Source organism: Tursiops truncatus, chromosome 7 (genome assembly GCF_011762595.2).
Source record: "Tursiops truncatus isolate mTurTru1 chromosome 7, mTurTru1.mat.Y, whole genome shotgun sequence".
NCBI classification, from domain to species: Eukaryota; Metazoa; Chordata; class Mammalia; order Artiodactyla; family Delphinidae; genus Tursiops; species Tursiops truncatus.
In genome coordinates this window covers 98,040,335-98,053,627 of record NC_047040.1, presented here as the reverse complement: position 1 = coordinate 98,053,627, position 13,293 = coordinate 98,040,335, and the positions used below count along the sequence as shown (strand labels likewise).

At 43.8% G+C, this 13,293-nt stretch overlaps 1 long non-coding RNA gene across 1 annotated transcript in view; it reads right to left on the bottom strand.

Annotated features, from left to right (window-relative positions):
- Window positions 1-11,823: 11,823 nt before the first annotated feature.
- LOC109549414 (uncharacterized) overlaps window positions 11,824-13,293 on the bottom strand; it is a 145,951-nt gene continuing 144,481 nt past the window's right edge. The window contains exon 13 of the long non-coding RNA XR_004527459.2: window positions 11,824-12,009. This is a non-coding gene — a long non-coding RNA (uncharacterized lncRNA). The remainder of the gene's footprint in view (window positions 12,010-13,293) is intronic.

Here is a 13,293-nt window from a genome sequence, read left to right as displayed (position 1 = left end):
ATTCTAGAAATCCAGAGAAACTCAAGAGACCCACCTCAGCGATGGCCGCAAGAGAAGAAGCCTCTGAACTCTCCTCTCTGAAAAGGAGGACACCTAAAAGCAGAACCCACAGGGGTGAGAGCTCTGAGCCCCACGTCAGGCTGCCCAGCCCAGGGGTCCGGCACTGGAGGAGGAGCCCCCAGAGCATGCGGCTTTGAAGGCCGGCGCGGCCTAACTGCCGGAGCGGCCTAGCTGCCGGAGCCTGACAGGACGGGGGAATAGAGGCTTCGGCTTCACTCTTAAAGGCACACACAAGGGCTTCCCTGGTGGCGCAGTGCTTTAGAATCCGCCTGCCAATGCAGGGGACACGGGTTCGTCCGGGAAGATGCCGCGGAGCAACTAAGGCCGTGCGCCACGACTACTTAAGCCTGCGCTCTCGAGCCCGCGAGCCACAACTACTGAAGGCCGCGCGCCTAGAGCCCGTGCTCTGCAACAAAAGAAGCCACTGCAATGAGAAGCCCGCGCACCGCCACCAGAGAAAGCCCGCGTACCGCAACGAAGAGCCAACGCATCCTAAATAAATAAATTTATAAAAAAAAAAAAAAAGGCACACACATAAACCTCACAGGACCCGGGACCCAGGGAACCAACAGTAATTTGATAGGAGCCTGGGCCAGACCTACCTGCTGGTCTTGGACGGTGCGGCTGCAGCTGGGCCTCACCTCAGGGTGGGGCGAGGGAGAAGACAGACGCCGGCGGCAGCCATATTGGGGAATATTCAGCCGCGCCAACACTCCTGGTGGCTGATATCTTGGCCCTTTAGCACCCAAACCTGACCCCACCCAACAGCCTCCAGGCGCAGGTGCTGGCCCTGGATGCCTCAGGCCGAACAACCAACTGGGTGGGGACACAGCAGCACCCATCAGCAAATAGGCTGCCTAAAGACTAAAGAGCCCGGAGCCCCCCAGGACACGCCCCCTAGGCACGCCCCTAGACACAGCCAGCCTACCAGAGGGCCAGGACCTAGCTCCACCCACCAATAGGCGGCACCCACCCTTCCCACCAGGAAGTCTGCGCACGGCTCTCGACCCGCCTCTAGACCTCTTAACAGAAGGCCGACGCCAGGAGCAAGGAAACTATGTTGCTAATCCCGCAATGCTGGCCAGACCCTGCCCTGCGACCAGCTGGGCCACAGCCCTGCCCACTAGCAGGCCAGTGCCGACCGCCATACCTGACTGTGTCAGGAGCCGGCCCTCCCCCTGCCCCCACCAACAATGATCTGAAAGAGCTCTGGGATCCCTGACCCTGCAGTCTGGCTCCAGGAACCAGCTCTGCCTGCCAGTAGTCTGGCACCAGCCTCAGGATCTGGCTTCACCTCCCAGTGGGTGGGCCACAGCCCCAGAGTCTTTGGGACCCTGACTCTGCCCACCGGTGAGCCAGCGTTAACCCTGGGGTCCCCTAGGATTCTGCAATCAGCCAACTCTTGACCAGGTCTCACTAAACAGCAGCCGGCAGCATCCGCCCAAGACAACCCACCAGGCAACCCACCAGGCTAGGGGCCAACCGAGCCTACCAGACCACACACAGAGTCAGCTCACCACAACAGAGGGATGCATGCAGCCCTCTCACGGGGAACCCCTAGACCATTTAGCTTAGGTGACCAGAGAGGAGTGTACTGCTGGGACGCATAGGACGTCTCCTACAGAGGGCCACTTCTCCAAGGTCGAGAAACGTAACTAACCTACCACATACATAAAAATACAAACCACCTTTGACAAAATGAAGCGGCAGAGGAATACGTTCCAGACAAAGGAACAAGATAAAACCCCAGAAGAAGAACTAAGTGAAGTGGAGACAGGCAGTCTACGTGAGAAAGTGTTCAGGGTAATGATGGTAAAGATGATCAAAGAACTCGGGAGGAGAATGGGTGGACAGAGTCAGAAGTTTTTAACAAAGAGTTAAAAAACATAAAGAACATCCGAGTGTGACACCCTTCTGAGCCCAGGGCCTCATGTGATTGCACAGGTGGCCGGTCCATGAAGCTGGCCCTGTTTCCTGCAAAGGATCTTTCCCGACAATGGAAATCGATTTCTGTTGATCAAATAAACATGCAAAAAAAAAAAAAAAATCAGACTATAGAGAAAGGATGATTGGCACAATCAAAAATCATACAGAATATAACTATGCTACCATATTGTGTGTATGGGAAGCAGCAGCCCATACGCAGATCCAAGAGCTTATGACAATCAGCCTTAAATCTAAAGTTCTCTGTCACAACGAGGACCTCCCGAAATCAGCCACCAGGGCCTTTGCTGGAAAATGTTCTCTCTGCCCATTAATCTCGGGACCAACACAGCTGCGGTTTCCAGGAAACAATGGAGACCCTGATGCAGCCACATCCTTCAGAAAACAGTCATTTAAATGGACCTCTGTTGTCTAAAAGTCAATTAGCCAAAGAAAACAATGTTAATCAACAAATTCTAGCACTTAAAACTCGCCTCCAGTTTGCCTAAATGTTGATAAATTGTTTAATTTTGTACAGTAAAGGCCAAGTTATCATTTGTTTCCATCTGCTCATAAGCAATGAGGTTAATCTCTAAATATTAATGAAAAATGTTCATTTATAACCGAGGAATTTTTAGCTTTCTAGATATTACCGTCACTAATATAAATTTATCAGAAATGTGGCAGCAAAGTCAAATCACAAACCGATAGAAGATTTCACTAATTGCAAAATCAAATCTGGCTAAATACCAGGTTTGGGCCAGAGCCCACTAATTTTCCCCAGTGCAGTCTGCATAGCAAAGGAAGGCGCTTCAATCCTGTTACTTCAATCATGCAGTCAAATTAAATCATTTATCCTCAAAGCACTCACTCCCGGTAATAGGCTCTTATGGTTTTTGTTCCCTTCCTTTTCTCCAAATTTCTTTGGGCAGGGGGAGGGGCCTCACCTCTCCCTCATTGTGTGCAGTCCTGGTGGAGCTGTAAATCAATGTGCCTCTCTTGCCCCAAACGAAGTGTGAGCAGCTGACCTGAGCCTGGAAAATCAGACATGCTCTCCCGGGACTTTCAATCTTGATAGAATAAAAAACAATGTTTGAAAAAAAAAAAAAAGTTTGAATCTCACTCATTCCAGCAGTGGGGCCCTGCAAAGACCATTGACTTGTTTCTGCTACATGGATCCCCAAATCTACTTCAATTCCTGCCCTTTCCCACCCCTTTTCCCCAGCTTTTCTATTATTCCTATGAGTTATCCAATACCCTTGCAGTAAATTACTTTTCTGTTGGAGTATCTGAGGTTTTGCAACTAGAAATACACTTAACAACATGATTTGTGGTTCCGTGGTGACTGAGGAACGTTTTAGATTCCCAAAGGCATATGGATCAACTAAAGCTCGAAAAGTTGAGCATCTCATTGGAGGAAGAATTCAAAACATTTATAAATATGATGGAAGAACTGGCAAAGCAACAGACCCGTGTGTTCAAATCAATATAGTACATTTTATGTTTATGGGTATATATTAGAATGTATACTAAGGAATACCTGGATAATCCAATTTGGAGGCAATTATCAGGACAAACGTGAGATTAAGGGGTGAAAAGGACTTGGTTTAGCAAGATGAAAGGAATGACCTACCCAAATCAAATAATCTTGATAATTGCCAAAAATCACTTGCAATTAGCATTATAGGCTCAACCAAACACAAAGAAAAACAGCTTTTGACATCGCAGAACTATTAAATCACCATGGCCCTAATAATCAATTTGGCCGTGACACATCTGGTTAGGGTAAGTGATGCACTATGGTTTTTATCCTCAAGAGGTGTCCTGGGACATGAAATGTATGACGTATGAAGAAAAACCAAGCAGCAACATCCATAGCAACCTTTTAGCATTTCTCATCGGTGTACACATTTGGGGGTTCAAAAATATCTAAATTCAAAATCTATTTTCCCCACTCTGGGAATATTAATATAATCTCTGTGAATAGCAGTAACTATTTTAAATCTACCTTTAAAAAACACCCTCAGGGCTTCCCTGGTGGCGCAGTGAGTGGTTGGGAGTCTGCCTGCCGATGCAGGGAACAAGGGTTCGTGCCCCGGTCCGGGAGGATCCCACGTGCCGCGGAGCGGCTGGGCCGGTGAGCCTTGGCCGCTGGGCCTGCGCGTCCGGAGCCTGTGCTCCACAACGGGAGAGGCCGCAACAGTGAGAGGCCCGCGTACCGAAAAAAAAAAAAAAAAACACTCAACCTGTATTTTTTTAATGTAAAGAAAAATAACTAGATGTATTGACTATGACTTTTGTAAGAGAATATAAAAGCATCAGCTTTGGGTGGTAATATTTTGTCTACTCTGCTCTCCATCCTAATGGACTTGAGGCCAAAATCAGGCCTCAGTTTGCCTGCTTATCCTATGACAGTATACTTTTCTTGGATACTAACCCTACCAAGAGATCCAGTGCCCTAGTTTGGGCCTTAACTGACTCTGACTTGCCAGCTCCCCTGCCTTCTCCTGATGCTAGTGGTGTCAAAGCTAAGCCTGCAAAGTTGTGATACTGTTCCTTCTCTTTCAAAGGCAAGGAGACTGGGGTACAGAGGGCCTTACTAGTCCATGAGAGACTAGTCCATAGTCAGTCTGTGCCAGTGCAGTAATCATTACTGCTGCTAATCAAATACACCCAGCTCTCTGCCTCCTGGGCCCAGGGCCTCCTAGCATTTCTGGGCCCCTCGTTTTGGGGGAGACTACATGACTTGTGCAACGGAGCACCCAGCTGACCTACAGTGGAGATAGAGAGCTAATAGGCAACCTTTTTGCATTTAAACACCTCTAGGATTCAGGAGGTTCCTCCAGCATGAGGTCACCTAATCCAACAGATACGAGGTATTAAAATATCAATGTCATCACCAATGGATTTTTAATTTTTTTAATTTAACATCTTTATTGGAGTATAATTGCTTTACAATGGTGTGTTAGTTTCTTCTGTACAACAAAGTGAATCAGCTATACGTATACATATATCCCCATATCTCTTCCCTCTTGCATCTCCCTCCCTCCCACCCTCCCTATCCTACCCCTCTAGGTGGTCACAGAGCACCGAGCTGATTTCCCTGTGCTATGCAGCTGCTTCCCACTAGCTAGCTATTTTACATTCACCAATGGATTTTTAAACAGTGCCTTCAGAAAGCAAAACAAAGCTCTCAATTCTACTAGATATTCAATTCAGTTATCTGGCATGGTGCAAACAAGCATTTTGGTTACTCACTGAACTTTGAACAGACCACACTGATAGAATGTTGATATATTTCATCAGCTCCCTGCTCAATTCTACAAGGTCTTTCGGAACCTATGTGCCCAGAGGCGTGTTGAATTCTAAGAAGTACACGGACTCAATGACATAGCTATAGGAGTCTTATTGACAGAATCACAGCTTGTGGCAAGTAAAATAAGGACTTGGAAATTTCCGCTGAATTAGGCCACCAGCAAATAATTGTTGACTTCAATTATCTTAGTACTTCAATAAGAAGCAGATGTTCCACCTGGGTGAAAATGCTGTATAGGCAGGACCATAGCGGGCTTGTGTTCCCTTCTCTGCCGAGTGTGCCCCTACTGGTTCACAAGCACAAATCACCTGTGGGTCAACCCTGAACTTTACCTCTACTAATTGTTGGATATGAGATGCCAAGTTCACTAAACGGCTTAGCTATACATAACATTTTTGCAAAAACTTATTCCTATGAGCTTGTTATAATGATGTGCATTATAAAATCGAAACTTCTAAACTCTGTACGCATGTATGCACACACACACATGCACACACACACACACACACACACACACACAATGAGTTATTAAAGGAATTAGGAAGTAAGATCCAAAGTGAGTGGTTAAAACATTAGGGAGGTAAGATCTGTGAAGGGTCAGAGACTAGGGAAGGCTTGAACTGAGGCTTGAAGGATGGGTGCGTTTGAAACAACAGCATTTGATAGACATTACTATGCTGGTAGGAACATTGCTGGACCATTCTCCTTAGTTTCTCAATATGCTCATCTGTTTAGTTACCAATTGATAAACAGCAAACTAGGCCCTTGTTTTACAGTAAAGCAATGCCTTATTCTTGAGGGGAGAAAAACTATGTAATATGTACATGTCACACCCTACTAAGTGACCTTGGACAACACTCAGAACTCATTTGTGCATTCATTTCCTGGGAGTCTGTGAAATGCAGGACTAGGATTCGATAATGGCTGCATTCCCTAACGACTTGGTAGTTCTCCGATGACTATATGCTATGATCTTCTAGCCATCTATCTCCTTCAAAGTTGCCACACACAAAAAACTCTCCCATTACAATCGGCATGCCATTCATCCTTCTTTTGGCCAAATGAAGGAAGAGAGAATAAAAGCCAACATCACATTTAAACAAAAGAGTTATCAGTCATTCTTGTATATTGCAGCTGCTTGAGAAGCCATAGGGCAAGGCATTTATATGGAAGATAAGCTCATTGTGTTGAACAAATTAATGCTGGATTGTGAATTAAATGCCGTGTCTTCGGACAGCTAATTAGCTTTGTGCTGCTCAATTAAGTTTTGAAAGGACATGTTGGGTTTCTTGATGGAATACAGAATATACTTCAAGGCTATTGCTGCTCTGGATAATTTCAATTTCAAACCCAGTGAAAATGAGCAAGAAAGAATCAAGAGCTTTGTAAACCCCCAAACGATTCAGTTTCCTCAAAGGGCTTACATTTCAAACCATAAATAGCAAAATAACACATTTTATTTTTAACCACATCTGGAAATCTCAACAATCTAACAAACACAAAATTAACTGAACTTTATTTTTCATGGCATTGAGCAGAACGTATTTTTTATTTAGATGGAGAACAAATATTTTAAAAGTAAGAATGAACACTAAATTAAAATGCCTTCTCTTCGGTATACTTTTATTCTACAAGATGGAATCACAAACATCCCTTCTTCCATATACTGAGAAGGAAGGTGCTGCTTCTGCAAATGCTTAGGCTTTGGAATAAGAGAATGTTAAACAGAGCTTGTTTCAGATTTTAACTCTGCTACTGACCCTGGGAAAATTACTTAACCTCTTAGTCTGAATTTTCTCACCTACAAAATTGGGTTATACTTCTTATCTCATAGGATTATTATGAAGACTCCAATAGTCCAAGCACTGTGTCAGCCCCAGTTAAGCCCAATATCCCTTAGTTTCTTTTCCCTGTCCATACTGGTTCTGAATGGACTTAAATCCATACGTAGATTTTCTTTTAACTACAAGGAAGCTCGGTGATTAGGAATATGCCTGCAGCTGCAGATATATTGCCACCAGTTGTGGTGCTATAGAAAAAAAAAGTTTCAAATATAATTCTGCTTCTCATATAAACAAAGTAAGTAAACACAAAATCAATGCCACTAACTGCTTCCTTAAGCCTGGGGTTGTCCCTGCTTCTCTCGTAGAGCAATCTGTCACTAGGATGAAAACTGGAGCTCCCAGGTAACTCAACAGTGCTCTGAAAGTAGGATCTACTAGTCTTCTTGTCTTATCAGGTGACAATGCCAGCAAGGGAGAAAGGCACAAGACCAAGACAAATCCAGACCTAGAACACAGTTGCACGGATGTGTGAAGGGTTAAGACACATATATGCAATCTCCACAACAATACCACTGAACCACCAAGAGGCGCAAGATCTCAGCCTTGCAACCCCGAACTGAAAAATGTGCTCTCCTGGGCTTCCTTAAATGCCCAGTTTCCTCCCTAAACATGAACCCACAAAGCGTAATTTCCCAAATTTTCTTATCTTTAGACCATCCACTTCTGAGAGCTGAGAAATGAACGTTTGCTTAGTTCCACACAACACATACTGTTTTCTTGTTTCTTTTTCTCCTAACTTGGGAGGCTGTAACCCTTCCCAAGGCTGTAAAACTCTGCTAACTGCCGGAAAGCAGGGCAGTTTCCCTTTCAGACAGCCTCCAGCTAGCAATGAGTAAAGACTGGCTTCACTTGGGCAATCTTTCACTTCAGGGCTCTTTGACAACTGATGTACTACTGGGTTTGCTAGATTATTATACTTTCTAAGCCATCACATTCCTGGAACACTAATCACTTCCCAGTGAAAAATTCCTCCTAGCATTCCCCAGGCAAATGAACCCATCCCCCCAACGCAGGCGAGAAATAACCTTTGAAGCATTTGAAGGGCCCACCTGTGGAGAGTGGGTTCCTGATAAGATTTTTTTGGATGTCAACCAACCCCATATCCAGCACACTGTTTATACCACACTACCTTAAAGTATGTGACAAATAATATAACAGCATTGTCAAGTTTTTCCTAACTGTGTCTAATTCTGTGACATCAACTTTTCTAACTTATCTGATGCATAGAAATGTGGCGTGGCAGATAGGAGACTGCATCTACATGCATACAGACCAGTTTGACTGGAAGCAATGAATTAATTTAAAAAGAAAAAAAAATAACACAGGCCAAGTGAATCTACTAGTTCTATTTTAACTTGAGGAAAAAGCACTAGAGTGGTACATCCAGACAATGGAATATTATTCAGCACTAAACAGAAATGAGCAATGAAACCATGATAAGACACAGAAGAGCTAAACGCGTATTGCTAAGCAAAGAAGACCATCTGAAAAGGCTGCATACTGTCTGATTCCAATTATAAGACATTCTAGAAAAGGCAAAACTATAGAGATAACAAAAAAAATCAGTGGTTGTTGGCAGGTGGAGGATGAATAGGCAGAGCACAGGGGATTCTGATGGCAGTGAAAACACTCTGCATGATATAATGATGGATACACATCATTACACATTTGTCCAAACCTTTAGAATGTAAAACATCGAGTCAACCCTAAGATAAACTTATGGATTTATGGGTAATTTGATGTGTCAAAGTAGGTTCATCCTTGGTAAAAAAGAAAGGGAAAGAAAAGAAATGTACCATTCTATTGAGCGATGTTGATAAAGAGAGGTGGCTGTGGATACGTGGAGGCTAGGAGTATATGGGAAATCTCTGTACCTTCTTCTTTGCAATTTTATTGTCAACCTAAAACTGCTCTTTTTTAAAAAAAACACTCTTTAAAAAAAGGGGGCTAGGGGGCTATACAGCCTACTACGTGCCAGCAGGCCACAGGCTACATGCTGGGGACTCCAAGAGGGAGATGGGGCTCCCGGCCTCAGGGAGCACACAGACTAGCGTTCATGCAATCACAATGACCTGATCAATGTTAAGAGTCACTTCTGTAATGTCACTAACAAGTGGTGATCCATCTGTGATTGAATATATTGTAGGGACTGGAACCCTCTCTAGCACCCATTTCCTCTGGGACAAGCTAATGGACCAGTTAGTTTTTTTTAAATTTATTATCTGTATGGATATAAAATATTACCTTTCCTGGAGAATGTATTTGCATTTTTATAATAGAGTCTTGTCTTTAGACTAAGGCATCATAGTTGGAATTTCAGACATGGTGGCAGACCAGTCAGAGAACTATTTTTCTTACTGGAGTGGAAAAGAGACCTCTCTGTGCCCTTCCAGACACCATGATTGGTTGCCTTTCTCAGATAAAGGATTAGCCCTGCTTCTAAAGGATGAGTAATTGTGAAGAATAAAACACTTTTCTTATAAGAAGTCACAAAAATAACCATCCTGCCCTCACATCATTTCCCTTCCTTCATTCCACTGTAATTCATGAAAATAATTTAAAACTTTGGACTTTAGTGACTACTGCAAAATCCGGTCTGCAATTAGTTTTGTATGTTTAAGATTTCCTTCAACAGAGCAAATCATAATTCTTTGGAAGCAGAGTTGAGGCTTGAAAAAGGTATGAACCTGCAAGATTCCATTTCTAGAGATATTTAGTTATAAGAGAAAAGGACGTTAGTATGATTTCCTAGGTGGAAAACTTCCTAAAACAAATCTTGGAGAAACTGGTAGAGGAAGCTGCCATTGAATTCCAGTTCTCAACAGTTACGATCAACTGTTATTAATACCAGCTGCCAGAGACTGTGCTGGGTGCTTTCTTATGAATTAGGCCATCAGTGTCGGGCAGCTGACTTTGTACCATCAAAGGTGCGACAGCGGTGAGACTGAAATGTGAAACTATTATGAAGCTGCGGTCCATGGAATAACCATTTGTTGTCGTTGTTGTTGCTATAGCTTAAAAACTAAAATTTATTTCAGGTTTAAGAAGAGTAAATAAAACGGAGATACATTTGAGGCCTGGCTCTGCACTCAGAAATGGATAATAGGCTCATTCTGGCTCTTGCAGCCCAGAGGAAGGTGGAGGTTCCTTCTGCAGGTAGACACCATAATGCTTTGCTTGCCTTTGACTCACCTTCTTTTTTTTATTTTATTTATTTTTGGCTGTGTTGGGTCTTCATTGCTGCGCGCAGGCTTTCTCTAGTTGTGGCTCGTGGGCTCTCGAGCGCAGGCTCAGTAGTCGCGGTGCACGGGCTTAGTTGCTCTGCAGCATGTGGGATCTTCCCGGTCCAGGGCTCAAACCCGTGTCCCCTGCATTGGCAGGGGGATACTTAACCACTGAGCCACCAGGGAAGCCCTGACTCACCTTCTTCATTGCTGTGCTATAATATTCATTTGTTGAATATCACAACCCAGAGAAGAGGCAGTCCAAGGATAAAACTTATACTGTCTTTAGCTGACAGAGCCATTCCAATTGATAACAGCAAATATCCTAAGATAAAGTGAATATTGAATTGGCAGTACAGAATCAAGAAATGCCTTCCACACTGCATCTCTTGTAACAAGGTGTTTAAAATAGGAGTACGTGGGATCCCAGCTGCGGCAGATTTTTGCTGGTATAAAAGGGGATTTTCAAGCAAAGATCAAGAAACAGTTTCATGAACAAGTATCCTATTATAAAAAGTAGCTCATAGGCAAAAAATTAGAAGACATTTCAAGAAACAGACAAAATCTCCTTTAACTTTCAGAGACAACCTATGTCTTCAGAGAAGAACCATTCACCTTTTCTCCACCTCTCGCCTTTTTTTTTTTTTTTTTTTTTCCGGTACGCGGGCCTCTCACTGTTGTGGCCTCTCCCATTGCGGAGCACAGGCTCCGGACGCGCAGGCTCAGCGGCCATGGCTCACGGGCCCAGCCGCTCCGCGGCATGTGGGGTCTTCCCGGACTGGGGCACGAACCCGCGTCCCCTGCATCGGCAGGCGGACTCCCAACCACTGTGCCACCAGGCAAGCCCCACCTCTCGCCTTTTAAAATACATGGGACAGATTGCCATTAATTACCACAATGTGGATTTTCGGAGGGAACCGCTTTTACGACTCGGATTTGTATTTTTTTTTTGCCCTAATTAAGCCTGTAGTTTCAATGCCCTTCCTTAAGCAGTGAAGGGTCTTATCAATAGGGACTGTAATACTTGTTACTATAAGGCAGTGCTTCTCAAGCCTGCTGCCCAGCCATAGAATAAACATTAAGAAGAAGCTACTTCAAGTCACTGACTACCATTCTTGCTCTCCTCCCTCTTTGGCTGGCATAGTGCTTGCTACAAAATGGTACCCAGCAGATGCTCACTGAACTGAGCAAATGCCATATAAAATCTGAAACCTGCTGTCTCTGCAGCTTCTCTAGGCCTTGGGAAGGTTTATTAGAAGGCAGTATATGCTCTCCCTCAACATTCTGTCCTGATGACTGATGATATGGGAGATGATTCAAGATCCTCAGACTTGGAGTCTTTAATATATGAGTAGTAATCCCTTCAAATAAATCACACATAAGTAATAAGTTAAGGACGTCATTTAAAAATTACAAAGGACGTCAAAACCTGTTTACTGAGACTCATTGGAACTGATTTATTCTTGTTATCAGAAATGTAATACCAGATTGCATTTCGAACTCACTTCTTGAACGACTCCTTTGTTTTGTTTTGATGATAGCTCAGTCTTAACAAACATAACATTTGGCGAGAAAACAGCTAAATCCGCTGGCAGTACATGACTTTCATTCTGTATTATCATATTGGCTTCTACAGTCACATCTGTAAAGCAAAAGAAAAAGAAATGGCTTCAGAGACACAGGACCACCTACTAGCCCCTGAGTAAGCCTAATTGACTCTGGGTATTTTCTTGATTTGCAGATCAAACTGAATAACATCTAAATTATTTGCTTTCATAGAAAAAGACTCTTTTCCACCTAGAATTTCAAGCTGTTTTAATATGAGAAATTTAAGAAGCTGCATGTTAGAAATGACTTTGAATGCAGTAGAGAGATTCAAAGTTAGAAAATAGAATTTCTGTTCATCTGGAGGAGAAAAGGCAGACAGGTGAGTTACCTTATAAACTTACTCAACGTTCCTGTCAGGACAACACCTTTGAGAAGATTTCTTTGGTCCAGTCTTAGAGTGGGATTTCATTATTTCTCACTATTTGCTTTTATTGATTGATTCAACATATATTAATGAGCCCCTACTATGTATCAGGTGCTGGGAACACCTCTGTAACCCAAACCAGATGAGGTCCCTCCCTTCAGAGAACTAGTATATCAGCAGGGGAAAGAATCATAACCAAACACCACAGTCCAGCATGTAAAACTGCTACAAAGGTGATGTAGGACACACCCACTATTGGGGGTTTGACCTAAACAAAGAGATCAAGGAAGGACTCTGGCATTAAGTGATCATCCACTCTGGAAATGTGGAAATTCACCCTGTATAGAGTGCACCAGGCAGAAGGAACCTCAGCTGAAAGCCCCTGTCCCTGCAAGGAACGTGATGACCATACAGGACAAAAAGAGAACCAGTATGTGGCTAAAACAGAAGCTTGGAGAAACAGCGTGACGCACGATGAGGTGAAGAGAGAGTAGGAACCAGACCATGCAGGCTTTGCTGGTCCACTTAAGGGTTTAGTCTTCATCTTAGGAGCAGTGGGAAGCCATGAAGGGTAATAGGCAGAGAAGTGTCATGAACAGCCTTGAGTTTTTAGAGATGGGTGCAAGTAGAAGAACAGATTAGGAGGGGACCAGAGTGTCTGTTAGTGGTTCAGCTAGAGGCTAATAGCCCAGGCAGTAGATAATGGTAGCTTACAGTAGAGGGTAGCAGTGGGACGGGATGGATAGTTTTGAGAGAATATCTCATATCCACTTCCATTGCCCAAACTGTGTCCTCCCTCCCTTCATTCTATTGGGTTGGCCAAAAATTTCCTTCGGCTTTTTCTGTAACATCTGAAGGATGTTTTGGAGAAATGCAGCTTCATTTCTCTCTACATTGATTTTCTTGCCCACTTAATGCTCCCCTCTGCAGTACCAGCTTTTAGCGCTCTGCTTT